Below are 15,568 nucleotides of genomic sequence, written 5' to 3' on the forward strand. Positions count from 1 at the left end.
TTGTTTTGGACCTGTTTCATTATCATCTAACAACGTCTTGGCCTAACTTCAACTCTTACCATGATTTTAAACTAATTCAGATGTAGTCTTAACCCCCAGCCTTTTTACCATGTAAGAATCTAACAAAATCACAATGTTTAAAACGCAAATACTTTTATCACTCTAGGAGAACTGGGAGGCGTCACCCGTGTAAGTGGGGAAGGTCAAATTACTTGCTAACGGGAAAAAATGACTAGGTGATGACGTGCCATTTGCAGAGAGCCGCAGCCAGTAAAATACACAGTACACCACATCTTACCACGTCTCCTTAACGGTAAGACGCAAGGTGAGGGAGGCCACAGCGGAGGGTTGAAGGGCATCAGAGGTGGGTGGCATAACAAAACCAAACCCACACCAACACTCCCAAATGCTATCTGGCTGCTAACTTCCAATGCTGATCCTGATGTAAACTTAAATCGTTAAGAGGACTCTTTGAGAGTCTTTGTCTCCGAGGAGTTACACAAGCTGAAGTACAGACCACGCACACACACTTGAGGGAATGGTTCCATGGAGAGATTCAGTGAGCCATCTGCCAAATTAGGCCATGAGCCATGAGCCCACAACTTTACTGCTCTATTCAATTTTCAATTACTGAGCTAGAGGCTTAAGAACGAGGTCTGTATACTCACATTCGAACGCATACACACACTAAAAGATATTTTTCCCACATGCATGCAATATGAGAAAAGATGAATCATGCAAACAGGGATGAGTTATTCATAATGTTTCCATAATGGATAGCCTACATGGTACCACTGCTTGTTTGTATTAGCTTTAATTCAGCAGTTGACATGACATCCACAATGATGAGATGAAACAGCTAAACTGAGAAATCAGTTCTTGAGTGAAACAAACAGATGACAGCATTAATCTGCATACATGCATACGCATGAGCACGTTAACATACAATGTATTCTGTTCATTACCAGGCGCGTAAAAACACCGACATAGGCGCCAGAGCCAGGAGCGGAGCCGCGTCTGCACCCGCTGCCAGGTCCTCCCCTTCCAAAATGTCAGAGGCGTACATAGCAGGGAGGGTGTGAGGTGATAAACGCACCCGACTGAAAATGTCAGAGTGTCACCTGTTGCCATGACAGCCGGCAAAGTTTGGCAAGAACTAGAGCGCTTCAGTCAAAGGCCAGATTATTTGCTACAGCTAATTGAGCCTGCGGTTTCTAGCATCGCTGTGTATACAGACTATAAAAAGATGCTGGAAAATATGAGGCTGTCTCTGAATTAATAAAAAGCTGAAAAAACAAAACAAAAATAACACTGCTACAAATCTTAATTAGGCTCTTGTGCTACTGCTGGTGACAGCGATCATAAAAAAAAAATACAAAAATTGATCAAAACACTAAAATTGAGACCTATTCAAACAAACATTCAGGGACTCAGATCACAATATGTTTCATCTCATCTTCTTCTACCGTTTATCCTCAACAGGGTCATGGGGGTTGCTGGAGCCTATCCCAGCTGTCATGGGGCGAGAGGCGGGGTACACCCTGGACAGGTCGCCATTCAACCTCACACCTAGGGTCAATTTAGAATCTCCAATCAACCTAACGAGCATGTCTTTGGAGGTGGGAGGAAACCAGAGTACCCGGAGAAACAACTCGCTGGGAGGCATCAGTGCTAACCACTGAGTCACTGTGCCCTATCATAACACGTGTAACCTTACAATGCAGCTCGTTTAGTCCACTGTAACTGCTTAAAACTGCGACAAAGATGGAGCGGCTTCAAACCGGTGTGCTTTCTGTAACTTTAATGACGCTGTGTTTATCTCGCAGGTAACATTTCAGACACAATCTTTTTCATAGAACTTGGTGACAAACAATTTATACATTTACGGCCATCATGGACACTTGACCTTCGAATAAAATTGGCTTCAATTAGGGCAATGACACAGACGTTTTCCAGTGTCTAGCGGGAGAATGAGCGACTGGCTGTTCAGCTCTATGAACATGGCAACACGGCGAGAAAAGTGATTATATCAAACCAAATAACACAGAGGGCTTGTCTCATGTTACTGTTTTATCTTATTCAATAACATTCAAATGCACACGTATTTTGATCTTAACGTGATTCAGGAGAGGCCAGGTCTGTGCGACAGTCTGCAGCTCTTACGGTTATTCCCTTCCACACCGACACGCACCATATGCGCCCGGCTGTAGTCTTTGCAGCGTCCAACTTATTGGCCCAGCCATGGGCAACGAGAGGCGACATCGGAGTCAGCCCTCGTCGCCGTTGCACTTTTTGATGCAGGTGCATCTTTCTCGTTTTCTTTCAATAAAAATAATCGTTTGTGAATAAAAATGCAAATCGTAGTATTTTCCACGGTGTTGACGTATGAGCCCTTTCTTTTTTTTCCCCCCATGTGATAAATTGTACTACTTTAAAGCGACAATTGCCAGCCAGTGTGTTTCTGGGACTCTTTGACTGTGCGAAGCAGCTGCTGACTGCGTTCCTGGAGGCGTGTATGGGGCTCACAGTTGTCTAATTGTCATGGAAATGTGATAAATTACTATAGTTGACTGAAAGCTAGTGGATGCCAACAGAAAATCTTATAATCGCTCAACATGTTTTTGGTGACATACCATTTAATGAGCATGCGGACTTTATTACAGGATGTCATTCGTCAAATCGCAGGAAATAATAGTGAAATCAGTATTGACAGCATACGTGGAAGAATATTAGCTTGGCTTTGGTAATTGCCGATGGCCAGGCAAAGCCATCTGCTCCTACCAGTAACAGGGGATCTTACAAGTTCCAGTTACCTAGAGCTATGGCAAGATGTCCTGTAAGACGCCATTTAATCAGACGAGAGCTTGGTAAACGTGATCAGCTGAGGGCAAAAGGATCGGGAGTAACAATACTTGACACTAAGGATTTGCTTATTACAGCGTTTAATTAAACCTGAGCCCTGTGATCTGAGAGACACGTTTACGCATCTACACCATCTGGCTTCTTAAGAAATGCTTCTTAAACATTTTTTTTTTTTTTTTTTTCGTGTGTGGGCAGCAGATCTGGCTCAGAGAAAAGCAGTGGGACTTTAGTGGAGTGTGCAAGTTATCCCAGTGGTGTATATGATAACTGATGATAGACCTCTCTACTGATACATGCTGTGCTACAGTCTTGAACAGACAGGCAAGCACAAGACGGATGCGTGACTTTGAATTTTTACCTCTATGCGTGCCATAATAAAGAGAGTTTGGTTCAATATTATTTGTTCATCCATATCACATTAATATCCATATTATAATAATTATATGACTATTATGAATCATGTTTAATCATCACAAAAAGAAGTGTCACGATTGTCAGAGGTAAGGTTCTAATTAAAGCCGAAAAGAAAAGTAATGCATCTCCATTAATTAGCCAAACATCTTCCATACTGCAACCTCTGGTAATATATGTCCTCGAATTAAAATAGCCTATGCCATGATATATAGAGGTATGGTTTAAGTGAAACTATGAGCTAATTGGAGCCCCGATCTCTAGTTTATGTGCCCTGTAATTATTCAAATGTAGGTAAGACCTGAGAGAGTATGGATACTGAGGAGGCTTTTGCAAGCATTAGCAATGGAAAAACTCCCCAAAAGGCAAGACTTTTAAAAGAGGAAGTAATGCAGCATTTATTTTCCTGGTGTTTGTCTTTTGACTCTGGTTAAAACTGCCCCAGCTAACAAAAATTAGCGGTTATGGTCACAACATTTCAGCCCCGCTGAGCGTGAGCATTGGAGATATCTAAATTCATGCAGTTGGCTAATTATTAAACCCAAAGATGAAGCCATCGTGTTTTCAATCGCATGCTTGTATGTACAGCTACCAAATGCTGGCAAAACACAGTTAAGCTTTTGTGAACACCGAGGACACTGAATTTGCCTTTGCTGTGATACAAATATAAATCCTGCCAAGACAGGTGTTCAAGCTGAGCTGCAAGCATGACATAGATAAAGGAGCTATCTGAAACCCCAGCACAAAAGAGAGATAGCTGAAGCTTCTCTCAAAGTACCGGATGTATTTTTAGAAGTCATTAAGGTCAAAAGACATGACTGCATATTGACTTTTGCTCAGGAGCCTTTTTGGAGAAAACTGTATTTAGTTTAAATGCTATTAGTTAGCGCAATGTTATGTTTACTTAAATGTGCATCGCTAAACTTACTCTGACTGTGGCAAATCCTTCAGTTTACTTTTTTTCCCGTTGAATGTGATCACAAAACAGGAGCGACTTGAATGTTGCAGGGGTTGATTGATGTTGATTGCAGCTGTAGTATCTGGCCACTGGTTGGGAGGATTTTACTGTCTGTTACAGTATGAATATAGATGTACAATAAAACTGTGATTATTGTGTTAAACGCACATTCTTGCTATAAACAGTATGATCATGGTATACATTATATATTTTTGCTTAGGGGAGAGTAGTCTACTCTACACAAACACTGATGACATGTGAGTATAATATATGCTGACAGTCCCTTACATCACTTTCCTCTTTAGACTGCAGTCCTTCATGTTGTTGTATTTTTTTTTATTTTTTTTTTTTTTTTATCCGGAGCATCATAAGCTTTTCTGGTGATGCTTTTTAGGTTCTATATCATCCCTCCAGACCGTCACAGCTACTGAATTCATAGGACCTTTTCTTTTACATTTCTAGCTCTTCTCCCCGTCCTCCTGGCCGCTCCTGTCAGTATAGTTGCTCTCCTCTCCAGTTCTGGCAAACAATCGACACAGAATGCATACCGCACCCCCTCCACTGCTGCCCCAGATGCTGCCATCAGGCAAACGTTATAAGGTTCCACTGGCCCGGAAAAACATCTTTAAAAAAAATGTCCCCTCTGTTAACAGCTGATGTCGCATCAAACGGTAGCCTCTGTTAGGTTACAATTAATTCAGTTTAAAACCTTTTTCTTTTAATTTTTTTTTTAAATGTTAACTCTATTGAAGAGCATGTAAAAGTTTGCGACAAAAATCACCTTGTGATTTCCTTCGTATCCCTCAAGCTGTTTATTCATTACTTTATAGGAGTTGACTCAGCCCAACCAGAATCAATTATGGGGATTTGTTTGCTTTGTTTACTTTGTGCTTAGAGAACAGACACGTGCTCAAAGCTCCACCAGTCCTCTGCCTAATGTGGGTCAGTGTTAGTGTAAAGACTGAGCTTATTTAAATCCAGAGGTTACGAAAACCCTCCGACACTGAATGAAGCGAACAGACGACTGATATTCTGACGTCTTGCAGTAACTCTGGCACAGGGTGCATCTCGCACGCTCTGACAGCGCGCTAGCTTGTGCAGCACGATCCACACAATCGCCTTTTGCTCTGCAAAAGGCCAAGCATTGACTTTGACAAAGGTCACATCGGTTACTTTCAATCCCCGTCTTTTCTGTCTTCGTCCTTTCACACTGGACCGTATTATCTCTGAGTTGTTGTTTTGTTTTGTTAAATGTGTGGTGTCTGCAAATAAGCAAATTCCTGGTGATGTACTACACGGCTGGAATGGGTTATTAAAACTGACTGCTCATTATTCCTCATTATTTTCATAAAAATTGAGAGGTTTCAAGTTGCACACCCCAATAGTCTAATGATATGATACACAACTCTGCTCTATTTTAAAAACTGGAAACAATTTTACTTCACCTACAAACAGATTTTCAACATTTTTAACTGATCAATTAATTATTGCGTCTTTAATGTGTTGCCCATGTGTGAGACGCTAACTAGCTTATCGACAATGTCCTTTTTATACCTTGTCGAGGTTAATGCGCAGCATTGTGTTTGGGCTTTTCCAGTCTAAAGAACTTGCCGGCAAGACAAGACGAAAACACGTGTTGGCATCAAAGTCTCTCGGGGATAGATGTCCAGTGTACCTGAAGCTCTCACTATGCCTGGCTTTTACCAGTCAGTGCTTCTGTCCAGGCCACTGGATTTTTCGCGGATAAAATCTCTTTTTTCTGTCTGCCTCTCATGGGCTGTTTCTTTGTGGCGCCACAGGGGAACAGTGAGACCAAGAGTGAGCCTCCAAGAGCAAATTATGTACATTTAAATGAACCGTTTCCTTGAGTCTGCTCAGCTCAGCGCTGAGAAAGAGTTCAGATGGAACGGAGCTGGAACAGGAGGTTGAGAGGGTGTGTGTGTGTGTGTGTGGCAGAGAGAGAGTATCAGGGGTACACACAGTGCAACCTAGAGTAGGAGTGTAAAACTTGAGTGGACCCCAGGCCCTCGCTTAGCCTTAATAGCTTTCCTGTCCACCTCCTCCTGCTGCATTAGAGTTACATTTCCACTCTGGGGATGTTCTCTCTTTTATATATTTATTTATTTATTCTATTTTCCATCCCTGCCAGAATGCGCTGTCTTCAGTCACACAGTCACTTCACAGAGGTGGTGCTGTGAGGCTCACTTCCTAAACACTCCTACAGGGGTACAGGGGTCTGGCAGTGATGGAAAGACAAGGAAAGTTTCTGTACGCATCAGTTCTGATCGCACGCACGCACGCACACACACACGCACGCACCTGTGGCTTCGTTTCACATTCAGACGATGCATCATGGAGCCCCTTTGTTTGTCAGGCTGTTCCATTATTTACCTCCCCCCCTTCCCCATCCACCTGGGCCTTCGAATGCCATTTATCATCCCCGAGAAACCTTGTGTCCGCTAGAACTTGAAAACCTGATGAATAAGTAAACTAGTTCCTCCACATTGCAACACACTTCCTGTGCTTTTCATAGGAACAAAGACAAAGAGTTTGGATTATGTGCTGCAGTCACAAACCTGAGCTGACTTCACACAGGGCTGGGCTGCACGGACCTTTGCCTCACTTGCAAAAAAAAAAGAGGAAACAATAAGAACTATTCCCTGACCTCAAAAAGGCATTATTTGAGCGTGAGAGCTTTTTAACTATTTTCAGAATGTTTCCACAAGTCATTAAGCTAAATGATAAGAGGAACGGAAACGGGGTTAAAGCAGTCCTTGCGAGATTGCACCACCTCTTGTCTCATCCTCTGCTCTTACACAAGCTGAGACTAAAACTACAACCCAGTCGTTCTCGAGGTCAAGCTTTTTCTAGCGAGAGTCCATACAGTTCACGGTTTGCCAGTCTGCTGATCGGCGCTGTCTAAGCGTTCCTGTCCGTCCAATGAGCTGGAGTCAGCCAAATAGTGATCTGCTGTTAGTTATTCAATTACTTCACCTGGCCAGCCTCAACTCCCTGGGGCTGGTAGAGGAGTGCACCAAGGAAGGTGTTGCAGTGTGTGGGGCCGCCTGCGCAAAGTGGGGACGGGAGAGCATTGCAGCATCACGTAATAATAAGAGAGAATAATAGATTTCATCACTTAGAAAAACAAGACTTGCCATGACATTTCTCTGAATGTTTTTTTTTTTTTTGTCACTTACACATGTGTGTGTAAAACTCTGCCAGTGCCCGCGTGCCTTTCAAATAACTGATATTGTGAATATATTCCCATGTGGACTGTAAGCTCCCAACAACTTTTAGGCGCACTAATACCAACAAGGCTTTAAGCCGCAGGCATACCCTGGATGAAATATTTGCTGTGTCTGCCAGGAGACAAATCTATTCTCTGCTTTCAGTAAAATACTGTCTATGCGGCAATATCTTATTTGCAGGCTGAAACCAGAGTCTCACAGGGACCAATTGAAGCTAGCTCTTTCCATCCCTCTGCTTTGTGTGTTAATTACAAGGGTCAGAAAGACTGATGGTTGAACAGGGAAGGTTATAAGCTGAGGTTAACAGTGACCAACTCTCTCTATTCCGCTGTTACTTTTTCTTTTTTCCCCCCTCTTTATTCCAAGCTATTCTGTTTCTCCACGGGGTGCTCATGGATGAACACGCCATTTCAGCTGACTAGAAATATCAAATCCATGAGCTGCCATAAATGATAATGCATGACAAGGGTGAATTTCCATATCCTCTAGACGCCATGTCAATGTTTGTGCTCCAGGTAGCACCAGTGGATGTATATGGAGGTCGTGTGAAGGCTGCTCCTTTTCCTCCCACAACCCCTCCGCTCCTTCAGGGGGTTCTCATTCTCTCCCGCACTCTTTTTCTATACGTTGACAAGACCCCTAATGTGCCGGTTCGCACAGAGAGAGCCAGCAGATAGGAGGCAAGCTGTGTGGGAATAAACATGCATGGAATGCAGCGTCATCTCCCTTCATGTGACAGCTCAATTAACATCTCCCTTAAATTTATAACCCTCTCATCATCGTCGTCCACGTCAGAAAACAAACCCAGATTTTCAGGTCTTCACACTCCTCGCTCCGCAGATGTTCCTGCCACTGCTGTCCAAAAACATTTCGCAGTTTTTTTTTTTTTTTTTAAGCTTTGAGAAAGCAACTGTGTGCCAGGAAACACGCTGCACTGTTATGTACCCACCAATTATACTGTGAGAACTTTCAAAGCAGATTGATCCCGCCAGGCCCTCAATAACACACATGTATTTTCACTTATCCATTCAGCGTAGATATGACTCAATATTCATCATGTCAAATACCACTTATTAAAGCATTAATGCAATCCACGCCCTCACCTGACCTCTGAATAACCTAATTAGTCTTCAAGTGAGACGTTAGCTGGTCTCTCGTGTTGTCCCATTTCACAGAAATCAGGGGGAAATCCAGCGAGACACAACAGATAGCACAGCTGTCTGAAGAAGTGCTTAACAAGACCTTAGTACCTTTGCGATCCACACAGCATAGATACCACAGCCTCGTGAGCAGATGTAACATAAGCAAACAAATACATCAGACTGGCACAGATGCAAACACACACAGCACTCGCTCCAGGTCATAAATGCACAAGCTGGGTGGGTTGGGAGGGGGGTTGGGGGGGGGTCCGGAGTCCCTGGAGAAGACCAAGCACCCTCAGGTGATAATTAGCGCTACAGCTCAGTGACCTTGCTGGGGCTTGACCAGGAGAAGAAAGCGCCTTGAAAGTTTCAGTCCAACATATTGTTTCCCACATGGAATCTTAAACGTGGAGTCACTTTATGGCGTGTTGCTGATCAAAGCCCAACAAAGAAAGGAGTCAGATGGAGGAGCATCAGAACTGTAGCGCTACTTCTTAATGACTGAGGAGAGACAAACTCAGCAACAGACTGCATGGCTGTGGGGGAGTAGTCACTTCCAGTTGTACTTCTGGGCTGTGATTGTGTTTTGTGTTTGACTCTAATTCAGATTGCTCAGCACACATTTATCACAAAGAGAAGATAATTAGACCAGCAACGATCAGTCTGCCAGTAGTGATATTTGTGACAGTGAAAATATTTGTATTGAATAAAACCCAAGACCAAAGTTACGTCTTCTCTTTTTTACTTATGGATGACATGAGACAACTATGACCTCAAAATTATCACATTTGAGAAACACCTTATTATTGAACCACCAACTGTTAAAAATCTTATGCAATTTGAGATCTTCTCATATTAGTTAGCTGACAATTTTTCCAGACTGCATATCTATTGTCAGTCAGTAACTTAACCTCCTGAGACCCTGCGTCCTCATACGGGGACATTAAGTTTAAGGTTTTATTGCAGCTTATTCTGCTTCATTTAAACCCATTGTCCTCATGAGTGGATACTTTAGTCTGCCAGCTAGTGGTAGCAAAGGTTAAAACTTATTTATTTATGCTTTTTGTGTTTCTCGTTTGATATGACGAGCAAATTTAACAAATTAGCAATTTTTGCTAATAAGCAAGTACTCGTTTGGGGACTTGGGACTTCATTGTTTGCAATTCTGTCTTTGCTCAGCCATGTTCAGGTATCAAAATAGTTTTATAATTTCTCACACATTGATGACTTTTTTATAATACAAATAATAAAATAATCCCAGTGTCCACATATGAGGATATTGTTTTTTGTTTTTTTCAAAAACTACGACGTCCTGTTCAAAGATGCTCAGTTTTAATACATCTTAGGTCCTACTAATCCCAAATATCTTGGAAGAATTAAAAACGCATACCAAATAAAAGCTCAGGTCTCAGGAGGTTAATAAGTAACTGACTGACAGTAGTTTTAAGAAAAAAAGTTAACTCCACAAAGCTGCCGGATGATCAAGAATCATCACTGTATGATCAGAAACCATCACTTTAACTCCCAATCCCCAGCAGCCATCACTGCCACTGAGCGAGTGTGTCTCCAACACCTGGAGTCCCTCAGGGTCACCTCCACCCACCTCTCCTCTCCACCACAGAGCTTTGGCTGTAGTGACAGCCTCCCTGCCATGGAAGCATCTATTTCAGCACAGGCCTTGATCTTTGGTGACTCCACATTCGACCCTCAGCCTCTAATCAGATGTGCCACACATAAACCCTGGTGAGGTAGATCAGCTGCAGGAGTTTCAGCGTAGACCTTAGCGGAGTGGGTTCAGGTCTGCAGGTCCATGTTCAGACCAATGGGTTGCCTCAAGCTTGAGGTAAACCACATAGGCAGTCAGAAGAGATGTATAGTCCACCTGCTGCCAACATCTTGGCAAACTAGAAAATTAATAATAATAAATAGAATGAAGCTCATATAAAAGAAGAGGATCACCAAGTCACCAACCAATTACCCTCTCCAACATGTTCTCCTTTTTCCCGTCAATCCCATCTTTAACACGCACAAATGATCAAACTCTAGTGTTATTGCAGATGTCCCACCCTCTGCAGGCGGATAATTACAGTGTTAGTGATGGGGTGCGGTGGAGGGTGGGGTGTGGGACAGACTGGGAGAGAGAGGGGTAGAGGAGAGAGCCTAGCAGCACAATGATTCATCACCACAGCGCTCAACACACACCCCTCCTCGGCAACAAGCCCACTCCAGCCCCCCACCAGCAGTTTGGCGGCGTGCCCGAGAGTGACAAGGTGACACTGGCTCTTTTTTCATGTGCTGCAGCTCCACGCCACTCCAATCAAACTGTGAGCAGCACCTCTGCTTCACAACAACACGCCATCCGCTGACTGGCAGGAAGAGAGGTAAACCGGAGCCGCGATCGGACATAAATCATTCACTGGTTGACAACTGCCGCCAAATGTTGATTGCTTTCTGGTTATCTTCAAACCCCTTGTTTCATTGCCTCTCTTAGTGGCAACATATGCTGGGCGTAAAACAGAAATGTCTAAATATAAGTCACTGTGTTAGTGAGGTGACCGGCTTGGCAACGCTATCTAGCGAAAACCCTTCGCAGCTTTAATGCCTGTTGTGGTCCAAATTTGACATGTAATCAAGAGCATGCGAGCGTGATTATCCCAGTGTTGTTCAGAAATCTACAATGGCCATCACAGAGAGCTTGAATTTACGTTTTCCCACTCAACAATCACAAGCATGGTACAGCTCCACTGAGAAAAGAGCTGGCCCAATTTCAGTTCAATCTGTGAACGCAGGGGACAGAAGGGAATTCATTAACACGCCACAATATGTGGAAGTGTTAATTTCTTAGCTCTGCAGTCTATGATTCAAAATGGGTGACATTTGTTAAAAAATGACCAATTGACGACTATCTGATTTTGATAAAGTTGAGCAAATTAGCAGCTGGCCTAGTCAAAGTATTTTATAGTCAGACCTATAGCCAAAAATACATGCAGCTAGACTTTTTGAGGATCTAGAAGAAGGCACCATGACTCTCTAATGATACCATAATACATCTCTGAAATGCATCTGCTGATGACTGCGCTGTCACTTTACCATGAATTGTTTTAAGGTTGACCTAGTAGTGAACTTCTCCCTTTAGTCTCTTGACAGCTGTATCCTTTACTATGAGCATCACAATAATGCACTGTACATCTTCACAGCAAGACGTGGCCGAATTATTCACTTGAATTAGCGCTGCTGCTGTTCAGCCATGCAAGGTCCATACACTGCAACGCTAACACAGCAGTAAACATTTGACTGATATCAACAGAGACATGGGTTAGACTGTCAAAACATTAAAAACCTAACCTAAAATGAAAAAAAAAAAAAAAAAATGACTTTGACGTAGACTTAGACAGACTTGATCCACAAGAGAAATTGTGTCCTTACAGTAGCTTAGTTGCACATAAAAACACTCTTAAGAGCCACAAGAAAAAATAAAAATTAAAAAAGAAAAAAAAAATAGTAGAAAAATGTACAAAAGTAGCATATAAACAAATGTAAAATAAGGAGAAGTAAATGTACAGTGCAGTGCAAAGGTTTAAGCCAGGTGTGAAAAAAAATTATATGAAGTAAGAATGATGCCAACAGTTTATTTTCATCAATTAGTAGTGAACAAACAGAAGCGAAATTTAATTAAAATCAATATCTGTTCTTCTGTACTATGTACTCTAAGGAACTCTTAGAGAACTAACCACAGATCTTCTGTGGATGTTCCTCAAAACCTTCTGTCTCTTCATGTAATCACAGACACACTCCATGATGTTGAGATCAGGGCTCAGCGGGGGCCATGATATCACTTCCAGGACTTCTTGTTCTTCTTTATGCTGAAGATAGTTCTTAATGACCTTAGCTGTATGTTTGGGGTCTTTGTCATGCTGCAGAATTAATACCTCCCTGATGGTATTGCGTGATGTTTAAATATCTGCCTGTATCTCTCAGCATTGAGGACACCATTGATCCTGACCAAATCCACAACTCCATTTGCAGAAATGCAGCCCCAAACTTGCAAAGAACCTCCACCATGCTTCAGTCCTTCAGTGAACAAACTGCCTTCTGCTACAGTCAAATATTTCATTTTTGACCCATCAGTCCAGAGCACCCACTGCTATTATTCTGCACCCCAGTTCCTCTGTTTCCGTGTATAGTTGAGTCTCATGGCATTGTTTCCATGTCAGAGGGATGGATTTCTGGCTGCAACTCTTCCATGAAGACCATTTCTGGCCAGAGTTCTCCAGACAGTCGATGGGTGTACCTGGGTCCCACTGGTTTCTGCCAGTTCTGAGCTGATGGCTCTGCTGGACATTTTGTGATCTCGAAGAGAAACAAGCTTGAAGTGTTTGTCATCTGCTGCACTAAGCTTCCTCAGGCCGACCACTGAGTCTACAGTCCTATAAAATCCCTGACTTTATGCAAGTGTACCTATAAGGACTGATGCTGGCACACAACATCATTATTTATATTTTTGAAAGCATTCTTTTTTCCCACACACTTCTAAAACTTTTGCACAGTGCTGTATATATTATATAAGGATTAATAAGATGCAACAATAAACATGAATAGCTTGGAGTTATCTGTTAGAGAAAGGTGAGTTGTGGTACAACCCGTTTCAGAAATCTATTTTTTTTATATATATATTTATATACATATTTAACATATTTCTACCGTTAAACACCTGATATTAACTTGTGTGCAATGGCATTAAACTTCTTAAATAGTCTCACATAGAATTGAGGATCAAGCAGTTGTTTTAATAACTCTGGTATCTCCTGTGACCCACACATGATGTATTCAGAACGGCTGAGAAGTGCCTGTGTTGGGAGGATGTAATCGCTTTGTTGTGACCAGATAATCTTAGTCCACTGTCGGTCCTGACAGCATCACAGTGATGTCACGTTGAACAACATTTCTCTAGCAAACACTGGTCAGTCCACTGAATCGATTGAGGAGCAGTGCACAAAAAATGCTGCATGATTAATGGAAACTCCCAAATATACTACAGTACATGAAATACATCAGGTTTTCACATATATGTGAACATGTAAAAAGTACCTTTTCAGTTCTTTTTTTTTAAATTGTTTTTGGATATGCCGTGACCTGGATGATTGAGAACCATCACAAATGTATTAGTGGAGGAATGGGTTCAGAGATCTCTGCAGTGGAATATAAGCGTTAGTGGAGATTAAAGACACATGCATTTATGTATCTTAATTCATTGGCTTTCCACTTCTACTGATGCTTTTTAATTTCACTGATACACAATCTTTTGTATAATAACAGCCAGGCATATTTTTTTTCCTCAAGTTTTCTGCATTTTCACTGCATATAAAAATGCCAATGGAAAGACACCATAACATAACATAATTGTAATAATTTTTCTCTGCAAGTACCTGTTTATATTTACATATGTATTATTAGTAGTATATGTTATATACTCTATATCCTCCAACAATTTAACTTAGCAATCAGCAGCAAACAGCCTTTCAGAAAATGAGGGGAAAAAAAAGCTTAAAACAAGAAAAATAATGGTGAAATGTTTAAGCATGAGGAAGAAATGGCTCATTTTCTCCCTTTGTTGAGAACCTCCAACAGATGTGAAAAAGAAAGAAATGTCTTTGCCTCAACTCGATGCTCTCTTAAATGCTCAAGGACAGTGTGTCTGTGTGTGAGTTTGCGTCTAAGCGTGTGTGTGCGCTCTTTCAGAACTCAAAAAGAGCCAACTACTTCAGTTCCACCCAGGGAGATACAGCAACAAAGGTTTGAAGGCTTCACCAGGCTATCATGTACTGCAGCTACTCTACCTCGAATGGACACTGCTGCAGTGCAGGACTGATTGATTTCAGCGTATTGAAGACAAGCCGTGTTACCTTGCAGGAAGCATTGTTTTTCTTCGAGCTGATGCTGATTAAAAAGAGGAGAAAATAGGGGATTAATTTGTGTCTGACAACCTGGAGGTAAGCAGAAAATGATAACGAAGGATTTAATTGAACCACCGTGCTTGGAATAGGAAATGTATCAGGCGTATGGGAAACAAAAGTGTAAAAAGTGTAAGGCTTGAATTGAAGAGTGTTATTTTCATGATTAATACACTGGATTAGCAGTTGTATTGTGGCAAGAGAAATGAATTTGGATGGGTGATAAAATTAGGATTTGTCTAAGTAGGGAAGGTTAAAGACTCCTTTAGAGTACTGAGGGACCTTGACATTTACATATGTTGCCTGCGCTAATTTTTGTTTCTGTTTTCTACTTCTTTCACTTTCAACAACCGCGACTGAAACCTTCGGTGAAACTTAACTGAAATCTGGCCGAATGTGAGTCATACAAATACCAAGTGGATCAATCACTCTCTTGTGCTCTGCGTCGCCATAGTTACATTTCTGGGAGGTGCAGGTTATTAACGTCGTTAGGCAGTTGCCGTAGCCGCTGCGTCAAACTTAACGCCGAAGTTTGAACCGTCTATAGGTCACACACCCGCGCACACAGGCCCACACATGCACACATCCGCGAATGCACACACGAACGCATTTGCACACACAAGTACACACATGCAAACACATATAAAAAGCCAGATCTGCGCAAACTGTGGGAGGTGTTGTAACAGTTTGCCAACAGGAGACATTCACGCTTTGGTGCACCTGGAAAGGTGCTAGCTAACACCCATGACTTCCTATCCCATGTGAGAATTGTGGATGACTTTGTTCGTCATTAGCCATTCACACAAACCACCCGCTCTGCATGTGGGCCACTGCCTCTCTGTCTCCCACTGAGATCCCCTCTCTCTTGTGTCGAGACTCACACCTTTATTCTCTCTGAAATCAAACCCACACATCATGACACAGTATGTGACCACATGACATGTCATCCGCCGATATACCTGTGTTGTCACAGGCAGCAGGTGCTGATTACAAAGG

This window comes from Mugil cephalus, chromosome 20, assembly GCF_022458985.1.
Source record: "Mugil cephalus isolate CIBA_MC_2020 chromosome 20, CIBA_Mcephalus_1.1, whole genome shotgun sequence".
Taxonomy (NCBI): domain Eukaryota; kingdom Metazoa; phylum Chordata; class Actinopteri; order Mugiliformes; family Mugilidae; genus Mugil; species Mugil cephalus.